This window comes from Ischnura elegans, chromosome 1 (genome assembly GCF_921293095.1).
Source record: "Ischnura elegans chromosome 1, ioIscEleg1.1, whole genome shotgun sequence".
NCBI classification, from domain to species: Eukaryota; Metazoa; Arthropoda; class Insecta; order Odonata; family Coenagrionidae; genus Ischnura; species Ischnura elegans.
This window is the reverse complement of record NC_060246.1, coordinates 144,548,129-144,565,732: the sequence shown is the minus strand read 5'-3', so window position 1 is coordinate 144,565,732 and position 17,604 is coordinate 144,548,129. Positions and strand designations below refer to the sequence as shown.

Below are 17,604 nucleotides of genomic sequence, written 5' to 3'. Positions count from 1 at the left end.
TACTTCATTAAAGATAACGAAAGGCATTGATTGCAATTCGTGACCAACCATTAGTGTGTTCATTATATACAAATTATTTGGTTTTAGAAATCCCAGTTTAGACGAATGTTAATGTTCAATTTTAACCTCATTTGAAAAAGGCCAGATTGGCGCCCATGCGTTGCCACTCCATGTGACGTCGCGGGGAGCTAGATTCTATACGAGTAGTCAGGAGTTTTAAATCGTCTGAGGTTACCAATGCATGCATGAGACACAGAGCTCAGGGAAACATCTCTTAATAATCACCTGTCAAAATTGCCTATGGCTGGAAAGTTTCCTTCGTTTGATAGGGTATTAATAATCCTTATTGCCAAGCGCTACCTGCTAGCAGCCTGAATCGTAGGGGCGTTCATAGCCTCGCACTCAGGTGGCCTCACACGGCCGCAGCCAGACGTCACACGGGCTTTTCCCAACATTCATACTTAGCTGTCGCGTTTTCGCGCGCTTGAAAATTTTCACTTTTCATTAAATCGCGAAAAATAGATATTGTCATTTAAAAATCTAAAAGCGTGAAATATGTACTCCAGGAGTAGGTAATCATATTTCGATTCAGTCAATAAAAAAATAGGAAACCACCCTATTGTCGGTTGGAATGGAGTGCCTAACACGGTGGGAAGCCCGAGAGACATTCACGGCCACCATTCGCCGGAAAGAATGAAATCCTTCTATAACTCGAAATATGCGCCTGAAATTGATGAAGAATAAGATTTTTTAATGAATAACTTAAAATTTGTTTTTCCACAGAATTTTTATCAAATCAAGACCTTGGTTTAGACGGTTAACATCATCTTAAGATTAGTGACGTCATGGTAAAATTAGCAGTGCCGGCACGCTAATATTATTATTATTAACTTTATTTAGAAGAAAATTATTACTGTGTGATTTTTATTAAAAGTCATTATTTACATTTTCTTACTAAATGTTTTTTGTTGGTCACGAATTTTTAAGTATATTAGAATATGTGAGGCAACAAAATTGATAAAAGTGTTATTTGACTATTATGTCTTTTGTTAACCAGTGCCGGAAGGACGTTTCGGAGTGTTCCGGCACCATGACAGCACTGCTTAAGGTAGATGTCGTTAAGATCACTAAAACCGTCGAAACCACGGCCGCGATTCAATAAAAAAAGTTCTGTGGAAAAACAAAGTTTAAGTTATTAATTCAAAATGTTCAGCAATCCACAAAGTATCACCTGGAAACCACCAAAGAATAAGATTTTGACAGCGTCCTATACTATTTTCATACTTCTTTCCAACCACGACATCGTCTTCTCCATTCCTTCGATCATACATCTGTCCGTCTTCGCCATTTTTCCATCATACCAGCATTCTCACGCGTACTTTTTCTTCTAAGCCACTCAAATATTCACGCATCACCACCGTCATTATCATCGGAGAAATCGCGAGCGTGAGGCTAGCTTTTCCCGGTTTGAAATTTGTCACGTAGTCATCATTCGCTCGCAAAGCGGCGGAAAGGAATTTCAGGCTCATAATCGTTTGATTGCGTCCACTTTCTGGGAGGAATGGGATAGAATGGGGGCGGAGTGCGCACCTACACTACATGCTCCATCCCCGCTTACGAGAGGGCGCTGCCCGTGGCCGGCTTGGTGATCGCCCGGATGTGCTCAGAGCGTGCATGCATAAAAGATGAGACGCTGCAAAACAATGCTAACGCGGACGACGGGAGCGTGATTGATAAAACGCCATTTTAACTCGTTCAGGTCGCTCGTGGCCAGATATTCTAATCGCAAATGTATCGGAGCGGAGAGCGCGTTCTGTTTAACGCTAATCCGAGTGGAAATGCATCTATTATCCTCGCGGACGACGACGCCGCCGTGGCAAGTTGGCTCACGAGGCAAAGCCTGTGTTACCTGTCAGGGAGCTGCACTCACAGGGTAAAAGATCTAATGTTTTTACATTCTGCCTAATGGTGGAAAATGTGCGACTATGATAAATCCATTATGAATCCATGACATCCAGAACAAAGAGCGCTTTCTTTTCATGTTTTATTTTCAGATTTTTTTGCCTATTTATTGATTTAAGTGATTCAAACAGTTGATTAGTTTGCATACGTGAGGGTAAAGTTCATCACAAGCTACGCTACAGGTAAGTGACATTTACATATTGAGGCTGTTACCTGTTAGAGAGCCACACTTAGAGGGCAAAATATCTAAAGCATTTACATTTAGCCTGCACTAATGGTGGAGAATGTGCGACTAAGATAAATCCATTGTGAAGCCATGGAATCAAGAGCTAATAACGCTTACTTTTTCATGTTTCATTTTCAGGTTGCATGCCTAGACATTAGTTTCAGTGATTCAAACATTGGATTAGTTTGCATAGGTGAGGGTAGAGTTTACCCCTAAATAAGTCACGGGCATGTGACATCCACACAATCAGGGTAGATGGGAGAACTTGGGCTGCCTCTCATTCCGTAAACTTTTTTGTGCGTGTAAGTATAGGTAAATTAAGATAATCAAAATGTCCAAGTTCACATTAATTGCTATGAGAATGAATTCCCCATGGCCGGGAGTCGAACCACGGACCTTTCACCTCAGGTCAAAATTTAAAGAACCTGGATAGTGGAATGGTGTGCGCGGTGACCCAGAAGGCCAAAAGTCCGTGATTTCATTCCCGCCCGGGTCGGGGTGGTTTTTTCTCATGGCCATTTATGTGAATTTCACCACCGTTCAACGGCAGGTTTGAAGAAGAACCATTATATGTTCAAGGAATATTTTTTCCCGGGACCCTTGAAGCAGACTCCCAACGATATACCGATATACCCACTGCGCCACCACGTTCCCCCGTGACTTATAAGATTGGATGATTTTTTTCAGGTTTCCAATCAGGCTGAATGGCACATACATAGGTGTAGGTAGGTTTAATTACTATCAATGTCCTCTGATGACGAAAAAAAATTCAGAATTCAAAATATTGTGCTGGAAACGATAATCATGGCCCGGTTAGAAAACAAGGAAGAATTCATTCCGAAAAAATTCCTCAAGTACAATGTCTTTCCTCGCCTTGTGAGACGCACGTCTTTTTGGTTTATAGAAATTGTTTTTATTGTCCCTATAATTACTATCCTTTATTCCATCCTAATTTCTTCCTAAGTCATCGTGCTTTTTGGAAGGGGTTATTACATGGAGGATTGATTGCCTAGATATCGCATTGAAGGATTCAAATTATTTGTTTTGGATTTTTTTGCAGAATTTTGCCGACTATAAAATTGCTTGGCATTTTATAATCAAAAATTGTTTTCCACATTTTACCTGAAAGAATGCTTCGCTTAGGTTCTTGTTTTTTTTATGGCATCAATTTTTCGTTAATACCAAGTTGCGTTTATGTTTTTCTCCTTTAAAGAGTTAAAAACTTAGTTGCCAAAATCGTAATAAAGCTACTCAATGTAATGTTGCGCTAACATTTCCCGCGGAAAATTAATGACGGTCAAAAAGTTTATCTAAATTATCAATCACATACCGAATATAGGTCTAACTGGTATCACTAGCACTCACGCCACTTATTTAATACAGCGGAGAGTGTCATGGAGTTCTTACTTAGTCTTAAACATTGCCCGTTTCGCCCGAAATGTTTTAGCATGCCAAAATACGAAGATACACAGGTCTTGCGTCATAGAGAGGACGTTTATATACTCATTATATAATCACATAACATATGTTTTGCTTTTCATTGATCATGCGAAATGGAATAAAAAACAAAATTATTAGCGTGAATAATTAATGCACTATAGGGGCTGAATTCATCGAGGCATTCAACGAGACACTCGTCAGGTTGGACGCTTCAGTAGCCGAGGCGATATGTGAACACTTCCCAGCACGCATAAAAGCACAACTAATGCCTTTTTACATTCTTCCTAAACATTCCCTCTATCCTGACCAAATCCACTCACAATTAGTCATAACTCAATCATCACCACTGGTCAACAATCCTAAGATTGATTTGACGCAGCTCTGTACTCAATTCTCCTACCAGCTGATCTTTCACACCTACGTATTTATTCTCTTCTCGTCCTTCTTTAGCAGTTCCATACGTTTCGTTCGAGTTCTTCCTTTTCCGTTCGTAATTCAATAAATAGCAACAAGGTAAATGCCTCATCTTGAATAGAATATGTGAGTTTCGGTGAAAGAATATTTTTTTTAATCCATGCCCTCCTCGGTGGCATACATTCTCCAATTCCAGTGATAATCATTAGATATTCGAACTCCTAAAGTGCGCACCTGTAAGGTCTTTAGATAGGGAACGAATATTTCCGGCCAAAAAAAAAGGAGAGACGCCACTCGAATGCGTAGAGGAAAAGAAACAAGGAGTCATCGTAAAAGTCATATGGATACGGGAGGAAAACAAATGTGGACCCGAGTAAAAGGCTTTTTCTCAGACTGCACTCCCTCTTCCGCGTACACGGCGGTGGGGTGAAGGGAGGATTTAAAAAAAACAAACGAGGATCCTAACGAGCGAGTTGTATGACTCATCGCATCCAAAATCTCGATCCTTGCCTCACTCCGGCGCGGAGACGGGAGATGCCCTCGGCGACGTCGGAAGGGGTGACCCGGGCAGAGTCCACCCACTCCCGCCGCGAACTCTTCGGAACTTCCTCCTTTACAGTCGTGATCGCAGCAAATCTGATTTTATCCTAGATTGGTGACGCCCGGGCACTCAGAGGGGTAATTTGGTCTTTATGACGACGTAGACGAGGAATGACAAACTTTTTTGTATATCACACAGATTTATTAAAATACTCGACCAATTTCAAACTTTAACCGGTTATTATCAAGATAGTGACCTGGTCCCTTGATAATGGCCTGGAAAGGTGAAAACCGGTCGATTATGATATTAACTCTGTGTGGAATACTACAAAGTTTATTTTTTTATATATCATACTTGCATGAGGTAAAATTTAATAATCCACTAAGTAACCTCGCCAACCATTGACTTCACTTAAGCTCTTAAATACTTTCACTCAGTAGGTTTTCGCAGGTTTTTCACGCCCCACTTCTTGTGTGGGCGTTTTACTGCAGTGGGTTTTTTCACTGAAGGATATTACACCCTTATCCTCATGTTTTTTCCCACAAACAGAAATCTTTTTTACACAAAATTTTCACATATAGTTGTTTATATTTTTGACATTTCACAAATAGTGTATATTGTATATTCTTTGTGTTGTAAACGTTTGTCTATCATTTTTTTAATATGCTTGCATTGACGCTATGGAGGGGTTAGGTGGAAGAGGGGACTTTTTAGTCTCAACCTCGCCCGAATAAAAACATTTTATTATTATTATTATTATTATTATTAAAAGTACAGATGAATGATACCTGAAATTTCATGAAAATGGGTATTGTTTTTGGTCCCCTAAAATTCTAATTTGGCTTTTTTTTAACGACTCGATAGAAATGATCGTATTATCAATACGTTTTCCCGCGAGGTCACATGGTTATGGCTTATAATAAACAAATGAGCAATCTCCTTCCTGTCGTAATGAGTGAGTGGTATTTTTTTATTTTAACTGGAACGTATTTGATATCTACCATTTCATTTTATACAAATTAATCAGAGTCTATATAAATGGTAAATATATGGCGCTTACTCCATATCATAGTGCGAGCGGTAGGAGACCGAAGGTTCAGAAAACCGAAGTCACCAGTTATGCCGCAGTAGTTTACGGTGTAGGGCTAGGAGATGGCAACTGCGGTTTTTTTTATTTTAATCGCGACGCAGTACTTTTTTAAACTATTTTAAAATTTCCAGGATATATGGACGAAACCATCGCGGAAATTTACCTGTATTTTAAATATGTTTGAAAAATGTATTCGTAAAATGCTTTGACTTAGGAAATATATTGATAAAATTTTCAAATATATAGAAATAGGTAGGGGAAGAATATTGGAAAATGTCTACTCTACACACTGTAACATTTCAAGGTGATAGTTTAAGTTTTAAACAAGCAATACCTAAGTACAAAATAAAGGTCGTGCTTAGAGCAATGTTTCTCCTTCATAGGAGCGTTAAGTCCTTAGGATTACGCATATCTTCCGCTCTACTAGTCTAATTTCCAAACACATTACGATTTTTTTTAACTTATACGGTAAATTTAGATTTTTTGGCTGTATCCTTACGTAGAGTAGACATATTTCAATAATGAATCGTATCTGATACATGAATACATTACCTAAGCTACTTCTCTGGAAAAATACTTTCCCGTTAGACATATTGGAGATTATTGGCAGATTTGAAGACGAATTTTAATCGGGTCAGATCAGTCAGATATTCAGCCGGTCGAGCGGGATTGCATTCCGGGTAAAATATCCTCGATTCCAACGCCCTTTAGTTTTGCATTCAGGACACTGTGGATACTCATACGAAGAGTTTGCCGTTTTGTCGAATTACAACATTCTGCGTGATTCATCAACTTCTCTCGCATAACAATCGTGCCTAATGCTTGACCTTTTATCGCATGCTTCAGCTAGGTGAAGCACTTGCTTAATATAGCTGGACTGTTTCGTTACATAGAAGTAAACATTGAGATAAAAATCGTACGCTAGAGTATTGAAAATCTTTTGCGCTTGTTTACTGATTGATTCATGTCAGTGTACATGGATAAACTGGGTAAATGGTCTCAGATACTTAGAATTATATAATAATATTGTCTCTGGACTTTCGCTGACATTTTTTTATTAATATATATTCCAGTTAATGTTGAGAAGGCATATGGACATACAAAAAACCTCAGAAATCAACGTAAATTCCGAACTAGTAATTCGTTATAAAAATACACTGATTCGCACAAAGTAATGCGCCATTTTCATTATGCAAGTGTGTTCTGTTAATGCAGTGGTTTCACGTAATTGCGCTGTTTTTTAGACATATTTGCAAACTTATGTCAATTAAAATAAATTTTTAATATTCTGTGATTATTTTCATGCCTCCATACCCCCTTAAATCTACTTTGAGTTACCGAGCACCTTAGGAAGCTTCTTCGGAGGGTAATGCTCAGGAAAACCGAATAAATTTAAGCATGAGATATATGTCAAGTAACTCATTCCATAACAAGCCGTCATTGTCCTCACATACAAGACGAGCGTAATGCTTTTTAGAGTAGACTGGCACAGCAGCTAATTTCGGCGCGTAAGCCCAGCTAAACTTTTGATCTAGAGACGCGAGGAAGAATTCAATCCACCCTTCGAGTTGGTCGGAGGCTCCCCCGCCGCCAGGCCGACCGCCGCCCGCGACTGACCGGAGAGCAAAACAGGCCGTTTTAACGCGGGAGTAGTTGGACGTGTTTTTAGATGCGCGGAATCGGAAAGGACCATCTGCATGGGCGTAAACAGTGGGCGTGTTGCAGCCAGAGCCCCAAAGAGGGGACAGGGCACAAGCTTTTCGAGGATAGCAGGAGAGTGAACAGGGGTCGGTAGGGGCCTAAGCAGCACCTGCTTATTCTTTACCCTGAGCGATCCCGCAACCAACCGTCCATAGCCGTTCAACCGTCGTCATCCTTCCCCGAAAATACTGTTTCGGGTCGGTTTGATCGGGAAAAAGAAAGGCATCGTAAAATGAATTTTCACTCGTCCAACAAATCCCAATCCGCGATACACGCGCGCTAGTGGCGAGCTAATGATGATTATCTGGCAATGGCTTGTATAACTCGAGTAGATAAATGGAATTCCCGAAAACCTTCCATGGCCACCTTTTTGTCAAATGTATTTATGCATCTGCTTTCGTCACCGAGAGGCTCACTCAAGGTCTAATGGCAGGGTGTTTTACGTCATATTTGTCGGTAAATTGGAAAAGAGAAAGTAATATTTTCAATGTTCATCGGTAGCGTTCATAGTGATGCTTACTGTTGTCATTTATTCCGCGCGGAAAAAATCAAATTTTACTGGATGAGTCGGAATTCATTCCCCCGATTTTGTAATGTCTCTGTGTGTAAGAAAAATATGAAAAAATCTTCATCCAAGTGAAAACGAGAAAATGTTACTTTTAAGTTTCTCTTTTAAAAAAGCATTGCCACTTAAATGCCGGGTTAAAAGATGCCACTACGACATCAAACGGAAAAGGCAGAACTTTTTGAAAAGAAATATCATAATACCATAATATTATTTCCCGTAAGCTCGAAAGTCAGCAATGAACGATGAATATTTTTCTAAGTTAAGTCCATGTTCAAGTAAGTGTTTAGGAGAATTTCAAATGCCTTCCGATCTTGTCTAACTGAAGAAGTCCCCGGGGACCGGGGTAATTGTCCTTTGTAAGGTATCCGAATACTAAATTTGATGGCAGCATATAAAAAACATATATCCTATCTGAAGCTTCTCCACAGGAGTACATTTTTTTGAATTATGTGAATGGTGGATAACTCTGATAACGAGAAATAAGAATTTGAAGGAAAATTTCCCACACCGCATTCCCGGGTACATGTTCTCCCTCTCTTTAAGATATTTAGCTCTCATATTAAAAAAGATGCTCTCCCTGTATTCCGATTTTCATCGCTGTCAATACATTACGCACATTCTTTAATTCTTTAATCACTCTACGAGTAAAATATTTCGACAACGGACGCGGATGCAGCCCGAAAGAATGCTGAACTCAAGTAATCACCGCGGAAACCTGCGTACGAATATTTCGAAGAAATCTATCAAAAAGATGATAAATATCAAAATCAGGTAGCTTTTCAAAGGCTTTCTTGAAATTTTAAAAATAGAAACGTGGTTTTTGGATAATTAGATGAAAAATTTTTGTCATATACTGGTAAAATATGTCTCAAATAACTATCTATATGATAGGAAACTAATACTAGTATAAACTCCATTGGTATAACTGATAACTTAAAGCTTAGCTGTGTCAAACCTTTCCATTATGGAAAATGAAAGAATAAACTTTGTAAGGTTCACTAATACAGTGTATGAATAAATTAGTGAACCCTACTCAGTTAATTCTTTTATTTTCCATACTACTTCATAGGGTTCAATTTTGTAAACACGACTAGAGTAATACCACACGGCATCTCATGATGAATCTGACGGTCCACACAAATACATAGGCCGTGTTGTCAGAACCAACTCAGAGAAATAAAACACTGCGTTATTGAATGTAAATATGAACTTTTTCCACCAGGGTAAACCTAATGCAGTGGAAGTTGTTCCTAACTCTCCGTTCTACCTTGCAAAAAGGACCTTAAGAAAATGCCTTATGTAGCTTCAGATGTGCTAACTTTGCTTTGGTATTTTTGGTACTGGAAGATTTTCTTATCGCGCCGGAAAGTCCGATGGTCCCAGACCTCATCGTCCAGGGAAAAAGTATTGCTTGCACTTTTTGGAACTCTCCCCCTGGTTCCTCCCCCGCCTATCACCCTGTCCCAAAAGAGAGTGGCAGCATGGCCGCTGCCGGAGGGCACGGGAGTGTGGGGGAGGCCATCGCTGACCCCAAGCACCCACCCCACCGCGCCCAGTAGTAATGGCGGAGTGTCGGCCGTGATGAGTGAGAAAGGGTGGGGACGAGGCGCGTGCTTGGTTGGCATGGAGAGGCAGGAGTGGTATCCCCACGATCCAGAGTAGGGATCACTGGCGAGGACTGGTGCTGTCATGGTAAGGGCACAGCCGGGACAGTTGCCAGGATGGGAGAGGGAACCTAATAATATTAGACCTCTAGGTTTCCTGTGATCACACGTGGTCACTCTATTTTGAGGAAAGCTAAGGATTCATAGCTATCGTTGACAATTTATTTCACCTTTCATGGAACTTAGTACGGCTAAAATTTATAACTGGCCAATTTTTATTCACCTATCTCCATCGTACAAAATGATAATTTATGTTTGGCATGCCGCAATAAGTGAAGGGTAGCGAACTTCAATAATTTCTCCAAGCCTTCACTTACATTCTTAACTCCTAACCGTGGAATGTCTATAATATCGGAGCAGGAAAATGATAAGAATAGGTAAACAATCATCCCAACCGGTTAGGAGGAGTTTCTCCCCGAAGTTTATACTTTGAGCGGAATTAAATGAAATAGTTCGGTGACTGGAACGCAGTACCATTTCAAAGGTTGAAGTGGAAACCATAGTTGATGGCATTTTCAATTTTAAACGAGCAACACTAATAAGTGCAAACGATATACTCATATACCTAGAACTATTTTTACTCTCTGCAAGCAATAATGATAAATTTAAGCTAATTATTCCTACTTCTGTTGAGTATTATTTGAGACTCGCGTGATTTGAATAATGAACTACGTGCCGTTTCTAATCAGAAAACCCTTTGATGCTGTGTTTATCGACCATTACTAAAAGCGAGTTGAAATGAAATTTCATACTCATTTATTTTCCTCCGCATTCAATCGGCTTTAAGGATATATCCCCTATAGTAATTGAGCTCTTCATTGATGCGTAATATTTGGGAGCTAATGACAACACTGACACCTCCACCAGCAATTAACACCACCTTGTCCACCTACTTCTACAATCGTAATTTTACTGATGGCCAGACACCGCGGTAACAGCTTTTTCTAGTAGAGCCGAATCAGCCTCCTTCGGCGAGCGATCAGCATACTTATATCCACTCAAAGAAAACCTAATTCTCGTTGGGCTACTGCGTAATAATCGGTGTCACGCATTCCTTTCTAAAAGAACATAAGTTGTGACAGAGCAAGGAGGCGCGTTGCGAGAAATGGGCTGAGGGAATGAGTGGAAACGCGAAGGAAAGGACACGGAGGAGAGCAGTGTGTGTGCTGGGGACGGTCGCCTTACACGCTCACATAAAAGGGCTCACGCACGCATGTGGAGGGGTTTGACGTAGTAGCAGTAGTAGTACGGGAACGAAGAGGGGAAGGCACGGCTGACGGCGGCGGCCATCTTGGATCCACGTGGCTCACACCGCTGTCCCATTAGACTACCACGAGGACCCCATACCATCGCCTCCTTTTCACTTGAATTCATAGACAGACGTGTGCGTGAGGCAGAGGGGTGGGAAGGGAGGGGAGCAAACGGGCAGGCGTACTCACTACTACGTCCTTTCTCCCCCTTGATCCCACCCAGGCTCCATGGAATTCCTCGCATCACGCCCCCTCTCGTGGAAAAAAATTTTTTACTGGTACGCAACGTAATCCATATATCCAGTCTTTCCTCCCTCCTCACACTCTTACATACGCTCGTGAACAACAGCTGTACCGATTGATTTTTGCCTCTTCACGCGTCTCCATCCCCACCTTCCAAACGTCAGTATTTGCCCCTCCTTTTCCTTCAAAACTCTCTCCCGTCAACTCATTCTCTTAACGCTCCTATCTCGGCCTCACTCACTCCACCCTTTCCGGAAAAGGAAAATTATTCTCTATGCCCACCCTACGTATTTTTTCGATATGTATATATATATATATATTGGACAAAAACCACTGCGCCCGCCCAATGCGGGGTCGTCGTTGGTACTCCCTCTCTCCTCTACCCGTGGCATCCCTCAGTCAAAAACTCCGTCCGAAAATGTATACGGAAATAAAACAGCAATCATTCCTTCTTTCTCCCCCCCCCCCTACTATCCTCAAATGGCTGCAGTGACCCCTCTCACTCCTCCTTCTCGTGTGTGTATAGCCGTGCTTGTGTGAGTGTGCGGTTGTACATTCTCGAAAGCGAAACACCTTCACATTAGCGCAGTCACTCTCTCCCTCATACCATGCAAACGCATGCACACATATGACTGCCACCACCACCACCACTATCAACCGCTGCAGTCACCCTTTCCACTTTTCAAATTCTCTCCCCTTTCCACTCCCTCGTTCGTGAATCCCGCGGTTCCCATCCCCCCAACTTCCCCAGCATGACACGTTCCTCTCTTCCCTGTCACACTGGAGATTCTTCCCCCACCCTCTTTCCGCAACCAACCCCCCACCCTCTAGCCCTTCCGTCCCTGCAACAGTCATCCCGTCAATATGTGCATATAAATACGTCCGTGTTACTCACATGCGTGGCATTCCGCCGGCCACCCTCGTCACAATCGCTCACGAATCCTTATAACATCCCAGCGTGCTGAGAGGAGTCGCTGCCGGGACTCGGGCGGGGAAGGAACTGGAACTCACAACAACAACAACATTACGGAGGCCGGCGGAGCGTATTCTTCGGTTGGGATACTTGGTATTTCTTACGGGCCACACGTAACGTTCCGCTGAGGATTTCGTAGAATGAAGAGCATGGGGCAACAAGACTCGAGTTAGTGGGACTTTGTACTCGTGCGAAAAAGTGTTGTACTTCCTACTCTTCATGCTTCCAGATTCGTCTCTGCGCCGCCGTGGTCTTCGCCTTCCGTTAGCACCTCGCCCATTCCGTGCCTCGTGACCGTCACCTGTTCGCCCGAACAGCGACCGATCCGTGGACGTCGGTGAATCTTCTCACGCCGCCACCCGCGACTTTTTCCGCTGCAACGGGAACCCACCTGGGAACGAACTCTTCTTATTTAGCCGAACGAACTTTTTCCGGGAGCGAGAACTTATTATCCCACCCTCCCCGTTCTGTTCTGTCTCTGGAAGTTCTTTCCCGTTTTGGCTGCCAGCCGTGAACCGCGACTCCAACCGTCCCACTCCTGAAATAAGAGTGGAAGGAGAGCTGGCTATTTTGGGGGGAATTTTTGTCAGGGATCACGCACGCTTCACCCGTCAAAACTCGTGAAGGGATGGAAAGGAAAAGGATGTCACGAAAGGCTTCGTTCTCTCGCATAGGAAGGACCACCGTGTGGACAAAGAGTGTCAGTTCTACGTCCAACCGAAACGAACTCCCGAAGTCGCCCACACACGTCACGTCGGCTGCACGCGATCCCCCTTCCTCATGCACACACACAAAGTCACGTTCGTCCACACGCAAGTGAGATTTTTCGGGGCTCTTCATCCTCGGCGACTTTAGAACACACAAAATATTCGAGCGTCCAAACTCGTCCCAGGGCGTCAGCATGATTCCGTACGAAAAATCCGTCCCCCGCAGCAGCGGATTGACCGAGACGCCCGCCTGGCAACCAGCTCGCGCCGAACGGCAGCATCTTCCGGATCACACATCTCCCGACGTATCTTTCTGCTCCGGAGTTCAAACATCGCGGAGCTGCTGCCGCTGTTTCGTGACCTAGGACTTTCCCAGACGTTCCCTAGGGTTGGAAGATCCCTCCGCATAGGTTTCATGGCTTCCGTCGTGAAGAAATTGTTTTGTTTTTTCCTGGATCCGCTAGGAGCGTGGGTTTTTTCCTCCTTCCCTCGCTGCTCTTGCTCCTACACACGGCGGAGGGAGGGGGCGGGGGAGAGAGGGGAGGGGGCCGACGCTTGGCTATCGAACGGAGGGGAAGGAAAGTGTTTGGAGGCCAGGGGGGGTTGAGGAGGGCTGGGGGAGAAAGGACCACGAGGGGGGATACGAAATAAGGGGTGGCACGAGCAATGGGAGTATGCATAAAAGGGGGAGACGGATCGATAACGTGGCCAGAATTCCCTTTATACATATATATTCCAGGATATATACATATATGTAAATATTCGTACCCCTCTCTCTCTCTGATCTTTCGGCTGGGTAGGGGTTCCCGAGTCAATAAACAACGATCAGGCACAAAAAGCCAGAATTTCGAGAATGTAGGCACTTATCGCTTCTATTTAGGCTAGGATCATCATTATAGTCGACCCATATTCCTGTTACACAGCTGTCCAAACTGGAGTCGAAAAAGAAACAATCGTAGCATCGGTATTGTAGAGTTGACATGCGTTTAGTAGCTAAGGAAATTGTACTATGCATCGCGTTAACTTAAAAGGTGGCACAAAGTCGAGAGTCAGGGTCTATGCGTGAAAGCTGACGGAAATGTGGAACATATCTGAGATGCGATGCAAGACAAGAAGAGGGGGTGGGTCTATGTCTACGCAGGAGTTGAGTGAGATAGGTAAGGGTTTCTCCAAGACTACATTTACCCCTCCCCTCCTCCGACGAGCTCCTTTGCGATTCCCTCCCCTCCACAACCCGTTCTCCCTCCACTACTCTCCCTGCAGACTCTTCACCCTTCCCACCCACACTAAAACGTCAACCCACCCACCTCGCCTATGCGCCCCCTGACCTAATAGCGCAGGGGGAAAACCAAAACAAGAGCGAGCCTATTCCACTACTCTCACGTCAGGGCCTATAGTTTCACGAAAGATAGGAGACCAAACGCATGACTTGCACGAGAATGATCTCATGGATGGAGCAGCTGTAGCGTAGCAATGTGAAGATACATACTTCCTTCTGAGGAGTATATTGTATTATTTTCAAATTTCGAAAGGCATCCTAAATATGCTCCTAAATAAGGGTAGAACTGATGATCCGCTATTCATGTTTCGATGACAGCAGTGATCGGGGTAGTCGGAGTGAATTCTTTCATCAAGAAGATGGCGGAGTGGTAGGTACTTTCGTAGAAATAATCCTGAGAATCTAGTGTACCGACAAGTACCGAGGTGAGGACAATGTCACTTCAGATCCGACATGACGATATCGATGACGAAACACGGATGACGTAAAGAGAACAATGGCGGCGGGGAATGGGATTTTTATCGACGTAAACGAAATTGGAAAAGGGTGGGGGGTTGTTGTACTTACTTGTTGTCATCCCGGTTCTCCAATCCAGCCCAGGCGGTTTGAAGATCCTCAATAAAAAATCTGTTAGCCATGCGCGCAGTGACGCAACACGTACGACGAGACAATAATAATGGCGGCCGCGAAAAGAGGTGGAAGGTCGCTCTCTAGAGTGATATAAAAGAGGACCGCCTTTGGTGGCAATATCCTTGGCGGACGGCGACGCCGCGTCCTCCCCCGATCCCGGCCGCGGGCGGACTAAAACTCCCTACGTCTCCCTGCCGACGCCCGGCGATGCGGTTTTATTTTTTCCATTTTAACCCCGGCCGTAGTCCGCTCCGACGGCAGTCGTCTTCGTATCGCCCGCGGTCGTCGAGAGAGAGATCGGGGAAGGGTTAAGAGGGGTGTACGTCGGTGGGGAAGTACATATATATGTAGTCGTTTTTGGGGGGGTCGCTCGGAGTGAGATAGGGTGGACTGTACGGGGAGATGCGGGAGTCAGGACGGAAGGAAAAAAGGAAAGTCTGGCTGGAGACGAGGAAATTGGAGAGAAATAAAAAAATCCAAGGCACATACGCATTTGTACATATATATGTCCATTTGTTTTGGTGAATGTGATTTGCATGTAGGTGTTTAATTTTTTTGTACCCTTAGGGTAAAAGAAACAGATTGAAGGAGGGTCACTTTTTTGCGGGGGTACTTGGAAGAGAGAGGTGGCAGATTTGGAAGAAATATTTTTTTCTTTGCCTTTTATCCTCTCTTTATTACTTGTATCTATTCGCAGATAGCTTGTACATGAGGAATCTTTCGGATTCGCAGGGAATCTTCTCCTAGTGGGACGCAAATTTTTCGTACCAATTTCCATCATCAACTAAGTATACAAAGGGTATTGAAATGGTTTGTGGAGAAGGAAGCTTAAAAATGAAATATCAGAACTTTATGAAAATTGATGATTAAAAAAATTACAAAAGAGCTTATTTTTATTGATCAGTCTAAAATTATTTGTTCTATAAATAGTCCCTCTTTAGATCCAAAAATAATGCACACCACAATTTTGTGAATAATACTGTAAATAACGTAATAAGATACATGATAGCCACTACTTGAGGAAAATTTACTGTGTTTTTAATTTTATAAAATGCAATATTTTGGTATAAATTTCCTCAGTGCTCATAAAAAAATTTTCTCATTTTACACGGTTTTCACAACATTCATTAAGCGATTCATTAACGTTCAAGAGCCATTCACTGAAAAAATTTAATATGACTGCACGAAGTAATTCACGCATTGAAGGAAAATAAAAGGAATTCTTGAGTCAGTGAAGGGAAAATATGATAAATCCCTTCTCAATACATCATTGTTTGGCTTAATCTGGCTTATATTAGTAAAAATGTACACCAAACACATCTCAGACGGGGTAACAACCTGGAAATTGATATTAGAAAGCTTTTCGAGACTACCATTAACCATAGTATATTGCTTCAGGTTGCTTATAATTACGAGAAACTTGAGCTTTTATCAACTCATAGCAAACTCAATTTCGGCGGGCCATTTTTTGTTACTATGAAATAATCTTCTAAAGGCCGCTAAATGCGGCGAATGATTTCATTCGCATGATCATTCATCATGATTATGCGCATGATCATTCACCGTGTATAACGGAAAAATTCGCGAATGAACTTTCATGCGCATGATCATTCAGTGAAAATTAGAACATGTTCTATTTTGCTCGCATGATCCTGTGCATGGTCACGTGATAATTCAGCATGATCATTCACCGTGTATAGCGGCCTTAAGATTCTCGATCTGCACGCCGTGCCAAACATCGCTATGACAAGTCATTGTACACGGCTTGCGTGGGCTGTGTACGTTTGTAACAAATCGAGAGAAGACAGGAGAAAGGTTTAATGGAGAAAAGTATGCATTTAATATAGGAGAATTGAATAAAATTCGAGGCTCAAAGAGTCTTCGTACCAAGTGTGCCTCCCATTCTTCTCAACGTGTCAAGGCACCCTGAGGCTGAGGGTGTCTGCCGAAAAGACAACAACATTGACATGGAGATGCGGAGCGGGAGCTAAGGATTGGTGAAACCCTGTCCCTGATGAAGGAAATTAGGCCCCTTTAGGGGTTTACCCTTCCTCGATGACTTGAAGTAGAGACTTGGGTTATGGAGAGCATCAGCTTCCTCGCCCTTCTCTCATTCAGCTCTCGCTTTTAGTCGCAGTCTTTCCTTTGTATTTCTCTTTCTGATATTGGTTGATATTTTTGCGGCTTCAACGATCCCACTGATCATAATACGAACCTAGATTTTGGAAATTCTTCGTTAGTTGGGTTCAAACTTTTGTTCTCGATAGAATAATTATATTTTCCGTGAAATAATTAAAGAACTGCCATGCATTTTAATTGATAGGAATTTCACGTGAATTAAAATTATTAGTGTCTACGTATTATAAAAAAATTTTCATTCATTTTAGATATTTTAAGGAGGTTATTATTACAGTATTCTACCGATTAAGGTAGGTTTCCATGGAGTACTTAAGAAGTGATCTGGGAGCCTCCCTATCCTTCCAGCACTGCCTTCTTTAATTCACTGTAAGGCCTACTCTCTTTCAATCTATCTAAAAATCCTATTCTATTCCTTCCCCTCCCTCGTTTCCCTAACATTCTACCCTCTAACACCATTTTCAACATCCCCTCACCGCTAAGTACTCCTCCCATCCATACCTTCTGTCTCCTCCGCATCTCATCTAAAAGCTGCCTCTCCTACCCAACCATATCCAGCACTTCGTCGTTCCTTTTCCTCTCCGTCCATTTCACCTTCTCCATTCTTCTCCATACCCACATCTCGAAAGCCTCCAATCTTCTCTCGTCTTCTTTCCTCAGTGTCCACGTTTCCGCACCGTAGAGAGCTACACTCCAAATCAAACTCTTCACTAACCTTTTCTTTAAACTCTTACATAACGATCCTCTCAGAAGCTCCTTCTTGTTCATGAACGCCTGCTT

General features: G+C 42.7%; 1 long non-coding RNA gene across 4 annotated transcripts in view; it reads right to left on the bottom strand.

Moving 5' to 3' along the window:
- LOC124171603 overlaps positions 1-14,930 on the bottom strand; it is a 138,829-nt gene extending 123,899 nt beyond the window's left edge. For 2 of the 4 annotated variants that reach the window (XR_006867866.1, XR_006867863.1), the window contains exon 1: positions 14,626-14,930. This is a non-coding gene — a long non-coding RNA (uncharacterized LOC124171603). Of the gene's footprint in view, positions 1-11,994; positions 13,269-14,625 lie in introns of those variants that run through there. The other 2 variants (XR_006867864.1, XR_006867865.1) reach the window with 2 other exon arrangements.
- Between the last annotated feature and the right edge of the window lie 2,674 nt (positions 14,931-17,604).